Source organism: Elephantulus edwardii, unplaced genomic scaffold (assembly GCF_000299155.1).
Source record: "Elephantulus edwardii isolate Elephantulus edwardi_28Jun2011 unplaced genomic scaffold, EleEdw1.0 scaffold00172, whole genome shotgun sequence".
Classification (NCBI taxonomy): Eukaryota; Metazoa; Chordata; class Mammalia; order Macroscelidea; family Macroscelididae; genus Elephantulus; species Elephantulus edwardii.
Genome location: NW_006399922.1, coordinates 5,599,729 through 5,611,131, shown reverse-complemented (window position 1 = coordinate 5,611,131; position 11,403 = coordinate 5,599,729). Strand labels below are relative to the sequence as shown.

The window sequence follows — 11,403 nt, the reverse complement described above, 5'->3', positions numbered from 1 at the left end:
CTTTGGACATCGTGGACGGGGGCGGGAAGACGCCGCTGGCACTCCCACTACTCGTGCTAGTGGGACCCGTGCAGCCACAGGACCCGAACTGGGCGCACCCCGGCGGCTGCACGTGGGAAACCGGGGCAGACCAACTATTGCCGCCTCCACCCGAGGCCGCGCCTCCGGCTCGCCCGGGCAACGGGGCCAGGACCCGCCCGTAGAGGGTGCTGAAGGGGCCTGGGCGCTGCATCCTGCCACTGCGCTCCAGCCTCCGCCGCGGCCCGCCCCCAGTATTGCTTCTTGACACTAGGCTACCAGTGCTTCCTTGTAAATGGTATTACATCTTATATTCCTTCTCTGTGTTTTCTTTGTTACTGTAGTGAATTCTCGCTGACGTTTTTGTATACTCATTTTGTATTTTGCCACTCTACTAAATCGATCTTCTAGCTCTAACAGATTTTTGTTGTTGTTGTTGTTGAGTGCTTGGGGTTTTCTATATACACTATCACATAATCTGTGTATAGTGAGAGTTCCTCTATCTCTTTGCCAATCCAGATCTCTCTTTTTTCCTTCTCTTGCCATATTGCCCAAGCAAGTACTTCCAATACAATATTGAATAGGAGTGGTGACAGTGCTCATCTTTATCTAGTCCCTGTTTGCAAGGAGAATGATTTTAGTCTTTATCCGTTGAGAATTATATTAGTTTATGGATTTGCATATATGCTTTTCATAATGTTGAGGAAATTCCTATTTTCCTGAATGTTTTAATCAGGAAAGGGTAATGGATTTTGTCAAAGGACTTTTCTGCATCAACTGCTAGGATCATGTGGTTTTTGTTATTTCCTTGGTTACTATGGTGAATTACAGTGATTTTCTTTTTTATGATAAGCCATTCTTGCATACCTGTTATGAATCCCACTTGGTCATGATGAATTTTTTTAAATACACTGTTGGATTCTATTTGCCAGGATTTTGATAAGAATTTTTGCATCTATATTCATAAGGAAGATTGCTCTGTAGTTTTCTTTTTTTGGTAATATCATTACCTGGTTTTGGTATTTGGGTTATGCCTACTTTATAGAATGACTCTAGGAGTTGTTGTTATGTGCCATTGAATCCCCTGCAATTCATAGCGGCCCTATGTTTAACAGCTCTGAAGCCTGCCCTATCTTAAGCCAGTCTCACTGACTATCCCCGTTGCCTTATTTTTCTATTTTAAAAAATCATTTAAATAGAGTTGATGATATCTCTCTGAATGTTTGGTAGAATTCATGAAGCCATCTGGTCTAGGACCTTTTTTGTGGAGGAGTCTTTTTATGATCTGTTCAATTTCTTTTCTGATGGGTCTGTTCAATGCTCTGTTGTCCATGTCAATCTGTGTAGAAACTTGTTCATTTCCTCTACATTTTCAAATTTTTCAGAATATGTTGTTGTTGTTTTTCATTGTCATCAAGTTGAGGACAACTCATAGTGACCTTATGAACAAAAGGCCTGAAGCCTTTCTATAACTATTGTCATTTCTCCAGGTTCATAGAGTTTCCAGAGGTATGTGATTTAGGAAGTGGATGCCATTATTGCTTCAATTCTGTCTTAAAACTGGGAGCTCCACCAAACAAGGTTCACCATGGTAAGCCATTATGGCATTTGACCCCCAATGGCCCAAGATCCAGCTTCACAGCAAACCCAGATTATCTTAGTACAGCAAATTTACAGAACAGTGCTGTACAACTTAGAAGAATGTTCCTCCAAAATGAAATATCAATAGCAATTGGCTGTCGGGCCCAGCTGACATTTAAATGCAAGGGCCCTCAAAGTTTCCAGAAACATGTGGTTTAGGAAATGGATGCCACTCCTGATTCCAAATCTGAATCAATGTGGGAGCTCCACCAAACACTACTCATGATGGATAGCCAATTATGGTATTTGACACAACCTATGACACAGTTGTTCATCATCACAGCAAAAATGAATTACCATTTGACCCTTAGCAAGGAGCGAGAATCCATCAGCCAGCATGAAACCAATTCTCAATAGCCATCAACCTATAGACATAGCAAGGCATTACTGCTTTTCTTAAATTCTGACATGCCCACATGCTGGTGGACTATAATCCAGAGACCCCCAAGCCATTTGGCAAATCCAGTCCGCTGACCCCCACCTGGGTGAAAAGAAAACCAAAAGAATCCTGAATGTTCCTTATGTGACCCTTAGCAAGGAGTGAGAATCCACCAGCCAGCATGAAACCAATTCCCAATAGCCATCAGCCTCCAGACATTACAGGCATTACAGCCTTTTTAGCTTATTGTAATATTTCAATATTATTGATTTATTTTCATCTGCTTCTGTTGTGATGCCACTTCTATACTTTCTTATTTGGGTATTTGTTTCTTCTCTTTCCCCCCCTTATGTTAAGTTTCCCAATGATTGGTCAATTTTATTGACCATTAAGAAAAACTAGATCCTGGTTTTCTTGATAGTTTCAATTGTTTGTCTGTTTTCTATCTCGTTGCTTTCAGTTGTTGTCCTTCTTTCTTCTAGAGTTATTGTCCTTTCTTTCTTCTAGAGGCTGTGAGGTTAGATTGTTATTATTTTCTATTTGGTGTAGGTGATGAGTTTGATAATTAATTTTACTTCTTTCTTCCTTTTTATATGTGTTTGCATATTGCTATGAATTGTTCCCCAAAGGCTGCTTTATCTGCATCTCAGAGGTTTTGTTATGTTGTATTTTCAATTTCATTTGTTTTGAGGACTTTCTTTATTTCTTCTGTCACTCAATTGTGTTTTAGCAGGTTGTTATTTAGCTTACACATTAGTGGTTTTATAAGCTTTGTCGTCTTGTTAATTTCTAGTTTTATGGCATTGTGGTCTGAGAAGATACTTTGTATTATTTCAGTGTTTTTTAATTTGTTGAGGTTTGCTTTGTGTCCTAGTGTAGATTGATTCTGAAGAATGTACCATGTGCACATTTTTAGTTGGATGCAGTACCCTGAATACATCCACAGGTCAAGTTGTCTGATTGTATAGTTTAAATTTTTTTTGCATCTTTGTTAGGTTTCTTTTGAGTTGAGAATGGTGTGTTAAAAGTTTCTACTATAATTTTGTGGTGCTGTCTATTTCTTTCTTCAATTCTATTAACTGTTGTTTTATGTATTTTTCAGATCTCTCATTTAGTGCATAGATGTTGACCAAGGTTATGTTTTCTTGGTATCTTGTGCCCTTAATTATGGTATAGTGTTCTTCCTTATCCTTTATGGTGTTTTTCATTGAAAGTCTATTTTATCAGAGATTAGTAGTGCCACTTCTGCTCTCCCCCCATTTCTGCTTTTTTGTGGATGCCATTTGCATGGTATATTTTATCCTGAAACTTTAATTTTGAGTCTATCTTTCTGTTAATTTCTTTGATGTGTCTCTTATAGGCAACATTTTGATGGGCTTTGGGTTTTTTTATCAAATAATCTACTCCTTTTCTCTTAATTAGTGCATTTAGCACATTCACATTACGTGTGATTATTGACAGGCCAGTTTTTATCATTGCCATTTTACTGTGTTTCTTTTTCTGTTATTTCTGGTTACTATGGTTTATCCACTTTCCTTTGGTGTGTCTGTGTGAAGGACTTTCTCAAAATTCTTGTCGTTTTGGTGTTCTGTTTACAAATTCCTTAGGTACCTGATTTTCTGCAAAGTATTTAATTAATTCTTGAAGTTTGATGGAGAGCTTTGTTGTGTATAAGATCCTTGCTGAAAATTGTTTTCTTTCTACTTTCTGTATATACCATGCATTGTTTTCTTGCTCACAAGGTTTCTGCTGAGAAATTAGAATTTAATCTAATTGTTTCTCTTTTGTCAGTGACTCTCTTTGTTTGTCTCATGTTACTTTTAGTATTCTATCCTTACCTTTTCTTTGGAGAATTTGAGTATGATATGTTTCGATATATCATTTGGGGTCTAGACTATTTGGTGTTTGATGAGCTTCTTGAATGTGAATTTCTCTATTCTTCATAATACCTGGGAAAGTTTCCATCTAGTGTTTCTTTCACAATTTTCTCAGTGATCTTTCTGTCCCTCTCATGTTCTAGAATTCCAATTATATGTATGTTGTTCCTTTTGATATTATCCCACATGATTTTAATGTTTTCTTCTTTTTCTTTATGTCCCATCTCTGATTTGTGTTCTAATGCATTTACATTGAGGTTCTTGTCTTCCAGCTCACTGACTTTCTGTTTCACCTCTTTCATTCTACATTTTTGTCCCTCCAAAATGTTGGACACTTCTGCCATTTTGTTATTAATATTCTGGATTTCATTTTCATACATTTCTGTTATTTACAGTACTGAGTTTGCAGTGCTCTCTCTGTCTTGTAATGATTTTTTTCAATTCTTCTACCTCTTTATTTATAGTTTTTATTCCATCTTTTGAATTTTCTTCTGTAGTTATTCTAGTTCCTCCTCATCAATATATTTCCTCTGGCTCTCTGGCTCTAGAGTACTTGCTTGCTTCCTTAGTGGCTTCACTAATTGTTTCTTCCATCATTTGCATGTTCTTCTGTAGCTTTTGAAATGACTCCATAGCAATATATATCTTCTGCTTCCCTGACTCTGCGGTATTGACAGGGTCTGCAATATGTTCTGCTTATTTTGAAGAAGGCTTAATTTATTTTCTTTTTTGCAATGTTTGATGCTGCCTGCTGCTTTCTTGACATTATGTGAGGATTTTTTTTTCTTGGTGTTAGGCCATTTATATTGTGTCTGTGAATGCTATTGATACTTCTAGTCCTTATGGTGTTATTTATTCTTGTTGTTGTTATATGCCATCAGGTCTCTTGTGACTCATAATGACCCTATGTACAATAACCCCTAAATTGGCTCTGTCCAGTGCCAACTTTATTGTCTCTGACATAAATACCCTCATTACCCCACTCACTGAATCAATCTATCTAATTGAGCATCTTACACTCTTGCACTGTCACTCTGCTTTTCCAAGTGTGATATCCCTCTCCATGGACTGGTCTCTTCTTGCAACATACCCACTGTATATCAGATGAATCCTCAGAATACTTGTCTTCAAGGAGTAGCCTGGTTTCACCCTCTCCGGGATGAACCTGTTTATTCTCCTGGCAGTTCATGGTATATTCAATATTTTTCCCCCAGCACCAGAACTCAAAGACATCTATTCTCTTTCTATCATCTCATGTCACTTTCCAAATTTCTGATGCATAGCAAGTAATTGGAAAGACTATGGCTTGGACCAGGTGAACCTTAGTCTCTAGACTGATGCCATTGCTCTTCAGTACTCTGGAGAGGTTTCTGACAGCAGACTTTCTCAAAGCAATTAGTCTTTTGATTTCCTGGATGCTGGTACCAAGAGTGTTGATTGTGGAGCCAAGCACACTGAAGCTGTTAACAATCTCAATCTCTTCACCATCTATCATGATGCTGCCAATTGGCCCAGTGGTGAGAATCATTGTTTTCTTGATGTTGAGCTTCAATCCATATTGAAGTCTGTAGTCCTTGACTTTCTTCAGCAAGCACTTCAGGTCCTCCTCAGTTTCAGAATAATGCAGGTTGTAGATGATTCTTTCTCCAATCCTGATGCCACACTCTTCCTCATAGAGCCAAGCCTTTTGGATGATCTCTTCTGCATATAGATTGAAAAGGTATGTAAATAGAATATTGGAATGCAAAAGTTGGGAAAAATAAGAAGGATCAGTAGTTGGAAAACATGGACTTGGTGACAGAAATGAAGCTGGAGGTAGAATGATAGAATTCTGTACATTCAATGATTTATTCATGGCAAGTACTTTTTTTAAGAAACATAAACACAGGCTATTCACATGGATTTAACCAGACAGTATGCATAGAAATAAAATAGATTACATCTGTGGAAAGAATCACTTGAGAAGCTCAATATCAGCTGTGAAAACCAGGCCAGGTGCTGATTGTGAAACAAACCACCTACTAAATTCAAGCTGAAGTTAAAGACAATTAAATCAAACCCTCTGGAATGAAAATTTGACCTTGGGTCTATCCCACTTGAATTTCAAAACCATCTCAGGAACTGGTTTGAGGCCTTGAACATCAATGAGTGAAGACCAGATGAGCTGTGGATGATATCAAGAATATCATCCATGCTTTTTCTCAAAGGGTTTCTTGCCAGAGTACATGTGTTGGTGAATACCGTCGCAAAACCTAAGCCAAATTGGGAAAGGAGAAGACCCATTCCAACATGGTCATCCTTGGACACGTATGACTGGACACGTATGACACTAAGTCCACTATGACTGGCCACCTGATCTACAAAATGCAGTGGAATCAACAAAAGAACCATTGAGAAAGTCAAGAAGGAAGCTACAGAGATGGAAAAGGGCTCCTTCAAATACACCTGAGTCATGGATAAACTGAAAGCTGAAGATGAGCCCGGAATCACCACTGATATCTCCCTGTGGAAATTTGAGAACAAGAAGTACTATGTGACCATCATTGATGTCCCAGGACACAGAGACTTTATCAAAAACATGATTACAGGAACACCACAGACTGACTTTGCCATCCTGATTGTTGCTGCTGGTGTTTGTGAATTTGAGGCTGGTATTTCAAAGAACGGGCAGACCTGAACATGCCTTGTTAGCTTACACACTGGGTGTGAAGCAATTGATTGTTGGTGTTAACAAAATGAATTCCACCAAGCTACCTTACATCCAGAAGAAATATGAGGAAATAGTTAAGGAAGTTAGCACCAACATCAAGAAAATTGGCTACAACTTTGACAACTTTTGTGCCAATTTCTGGTTGGAATGGTGACAACATTCTGGAGCCATGTGCTAACATGCCTTGGTTCAAGGGATGGAAAGTCACCTGGGAAAATGTCAGTGCCAATGGAACCCACTGCCTGAAGCTTTGGATTGTAGCCTGCCACCAACTGATAAGCCCCTGCATCTGCCTTTCCAGGATGTCTACAGAATTGGTGGTATTAGTACTGTCCCTGTGGGTTGAGTGGAGACTGGTGTTCTCAATCCTGGCATAGTGACCACATTTGTCCCAGTCATTGTTACCACTGAAGTAAAGTCTGTTGAAATGCACCACAAAGCTTTAAGTGAAGCTCTGCCTGATGATAGTGTTGGCTTCAACAGTAAGAACATCTCTGTGAAAGATGTTCGATGTGGCAACGTGGCTGGTGACTGCAAAAATGACCCACCAATGTAAGCAGCTGGCTTCACTGCTCAGGTGATCATCTTAAACCATCCTGGCCAAATCAGTACTGATTATGTACATGTATTGAATTGCCACACAGCTTAGATTGCTTGCAAGTTTCCTGAGCTCATAGAGAAGATTGATCATCAGTCATTCTGGTAAGAGAAGTTGGAAGATGGCCCCAAATTCTTTATATATGCTGATGCTGCCATTGTTGATATGATTTCTGGCAAGCCCACATGTGTGTAGGGCTTCTCTGACTACCCTCATCTGGGTCATTTTGTTGTCTGTGTCATGAGGCAGACTTGATGTGGGTGTCATCAAAGCTGTGGACAAGAAGGTTGCTGGAGCTGGCAAGGTCACCAAGTCTGCTCAGAAAGCTAAATGAATATTACCAATAACACCTGCCACCCCAGTCTTAATCAGTGGTGGAAGAATGATCTCAGGAGGAAAGGAATGTTTGGTGGACCATTTAGTTTTTTTGTGTGGCAGTTTTATTAGTTTTTAAATTCAGTACTTTTTTAAACGGAAACAACTGAACTAAAATTTGTCACAGAATTTTGAGACCATTAAAACATATTTAATGAGAAAAAATAATGTTATCCATGAAGAATGCAAAAGGCAGAGGAGGATGAAAAGACCAAAATTGATGTCTGGTGAAACTCGTCACTCTAGTGACGAAAGCAAAGGAAAGAAAGTAAGGACCTGAACAGATTTCAAAGGGCAGTGGAGAAGACAAAGTATTATAATGAAATGTGCAAAGAGCTGGAGTCAGAAAATCAAAAGGGCCAAACTCGCTCAGCATTTCTTAAGCTGAAGGAACTGAAAAACAAATTAAAGCCTTGAGTTGTAATATTTAAGATTGCTTTGGGTAGAATAGTAAATGATGCAGAAAGCATTAAAAGAAGATGGAAGGAGTATAGAGTCATTGTACCAAAAGGAATTGGCTGGCACAGAAGAATTTCCTATAACAATGTATGAGCAAGAGCCTGTGGTGATGAAGGAAGAAGTTCAAGCTGCTGTGAAGGAACTGACAAAAAACAGGGCCCCAAGAACTGATGGCATACCAACTGACATATTTAAAAAAACAAATGCTTCCCTGGATGCACTCAATAAACTGTGCCAAAAAATCTGGAGGACGATCACCTGGCCGACTGACTGGAAGAGATAATATAGATCCCATCCCAAAGAAAGGTGATTGGAAAGAGTGCAGAATTTGTCAAACAGTATCTTTAATATCACATGCAAGGAAGATTCTGCTGAAAAATTATCCAAAGATGACTGGGACAGCACATCAACAGAGAACTGCAAGATGTGCAGGGTGGGTTTAGAAGAGGTCCTAGTAGTAGGCATATTACAGCTAATGTTAGATGGATCTTGGCTGAAAGCATACCAGAGGATTGTCTATCTGTGTTTCATTGACTATTCAAAGGCATTTGACTGTGTGGATCACAACAAACTGTGGCTAACTCTGAGGACAATAGGAATCCCAGAACATTTGATTGTACTTCAATATGGATTGAGGCTCAACATCAAGAAAAACAATGATTCTCACCACTAGGCTGATTGGCGGCAGCATTATGATAGATGGTGAAGAGATTGAGATTGTTAACAGCTTTAGCTTGCTTGGCTCCATAATCAACACTTGGTACCAGAAGCCAGGAGATCAAGAGATGAAGTGCATTGGGAATGTTAGAGACTTCTCCAGAATGCTGAAGAGCAACGATGTCAGTCTGGAGACTAAAGTGTGCCTGATTCAAGCCATAGTCTTCACAATTGCTTGATATGTATCAGAGAGCTGGAAAATGAATAGGGATGATGAAAGGAGAATTGGTGCCTTTGAGCTGTGGTGCTGGAAAAGAGTGTTGAATATACATACCATGGACTGCGAGGAGAACAAACAGTTTTGCCCTAGAGAGGGTAGAGCCAGGCTACTCTTTGGAGGCAAGGATTCTGAGGCTTTGTCTGACATACTTCGAGTATGTTGCAAGGAGGGACAAGTCCATTGAGAGGGACATCATGCTTGGAAGGGTAAATTGACAGAGAAAGAGAGGGAGACCATCAATGAGATGGATTGATACAACTGGAGTAATGAGGGTGTGCCAGAGACAGTAAAGTTGGCACAGGATAGAGCAGGTTTCAGGGCTGTTGTACATAGGGTGGTTATGAGTTTGCAAATAACTCGATGGCACATAACAACAACAACAACAACAACGACAACAACAAAAATATGTGAAACCTATACTTGGACCAGGGGACAGTCATCAGAACAGAGAAAAGAAACACTGCATTATTCAAAATCTGGAAGTGTGCATGCCAGGCATGTGTCTCTGCTTAGTCAAAGCCAGCTTAAAAAAAATTCTGTCTATGGAATGGGTCACTCAATCTACTCGAAGTTCTTTCTTGGAAAATTTGCCTTTCCTAAAGTCCTTCAATTTCTCTCTTGTATGCAATACAGCCCTACAGGAATTTTCCTTTATTGTAGTCTGCTTTCTCACACTCTATTGTCCTCATTCATCTGACCCACATAAGTAGTTTCTGTCCAGAGGGCCTCAAAGGCTGGAAATTCTCACTCTAGCACCACAGTGTACAGCTGAGAAAGTGAGATTCTCTTCTGCTTGTAGCTCCCTGTCCCAAACTCCATTTACCCCTTTTGTCCCTGGGATGGCCCCATGGTGGAAAGGATCCTCAAATGGAGGAACCATTCTCCAGAGGAATTTCAGGCACTTCTCTATCCCACACCTAGAAGTCCTGGCTCTCTGGAAGAGTGTCTTACCAAAGTAAGCATTGTTTCTTTTTTATTTTATACTGGTTTACTTACAAAGTTTGTATATGTTGTTTTTTACCCCAGATCTTTCCCTATTCCTTTATCCACCCGACCTCCACCCATCAAATTATGTGACCCTATGATTAAGGCATCCCTCCCCCAAATTCCCACCTTACCCATCCTCACCCCTCTGCTCTACCCTCCACCTGGCTTCCCTGTACATGTTCTACAATAATGATCTTATACAATATTTGTCTTTATGAGACTGAGTTAGTTCACTTAGCATAATACTCTCAAGTCCCTTCCAAGTCAGGTAGTAATTTACAAAATTATTGCTCCTGCTTGCTGCATAGTATTCCATTGTGTGAATATACCATAATTTCTCTATCCATTCCATTGTATTTGGGCATTTAGGCTGCTTCCATGTTCTTGCGATGGTGAAGAACGCTGCTACAAATATTGATGTATAAATCTCTATGTCTCAGTTTTCATTTTTTCAGGGTATATTCTAAGCAGGGAATAGCTGGGTCATATGAAAGTCTATGTTCAACTTTCTGAGGAAATGCCAAACTGTAAGCAGTGTTTCTTTTGTCTTCTTTTCTTGTCTATGGGGTGGTATGGCTAGGATCCTCAACAGTCTTTTCTATTCTCTGTGATCATTCAGGGGAAGGTTCTCATCTTCACTCTTGTACTAGGTGAAGGCAATGTCTTGTCAGGATACTTCATATTGGTGATTTCTTCTCTTAGCAAGCAAGAAGCAATGGCAATGTGATGGAAGGGGAGAGGTGCTGTCAGCAACTTGTCCTAGAAGGGTCTTAGCCAATTTTATTCTTGTGTAGTCCATCAATTGATGTGCATAAGTCACCATTCCATATTTTTTTAAATATTTTCACAGTGAAAAAGTCTTTAGTTGTACAATTCTGTCACATGATCTCTACCTTAATTTTTATCATCAAGGCTGTATGTTCTGACTATCAATCTTTCTTTGTACCCAATCTTTGCATTCCAATCACCAGTTATTATTAATGCATCTTTATTACATGCTCTATCAATTTCAGATTGCAGTTGTTGTTGTTGTTATGTGCAACAACGGAGTCACCCTCAATATATAGTGATTCTATGTGCAACAGCTCTGAACTCTGCCCTATCCTGAGCCAGTCTCACTGACACGTCTAATCCTATTGCTCCAGTTACTGTGTTAATCCATCTCATCTGGGGACTTCCTCTCCTGTGTTGTCCTTCCACTCTTCCAAACTTCATGTTTTTTTTCCAAGGACTGGTCCCTCCTGGCCATGTGTCCAAAGTATGTGATACGAGCCTTGTGAAAATGGCAATACTACCAAAAGCATTTTACACATTTAATGCAATCCCAATAAAAATACCAATCCCATTCTTCAACGAGATGGAAAAGGCAATCTCCAATTTCGTATGGAATGGAAAAAAGCCCCGAATAAGCAAAGCACTCCT

General features: G+C 39.5%; 1 pseudogene; it reads left to right on the top strand.

Annotated features, from left to right (window-relative positions):
- The window catches only part of LOC102872751, a 28,889-nt pseudogene extending 21,332 nt beyond the window's left edge, over positions 1 to 7,557 (top strand).
- Positions 7,558 to 11,403: the final 3,846 nt, after the last annotated feature.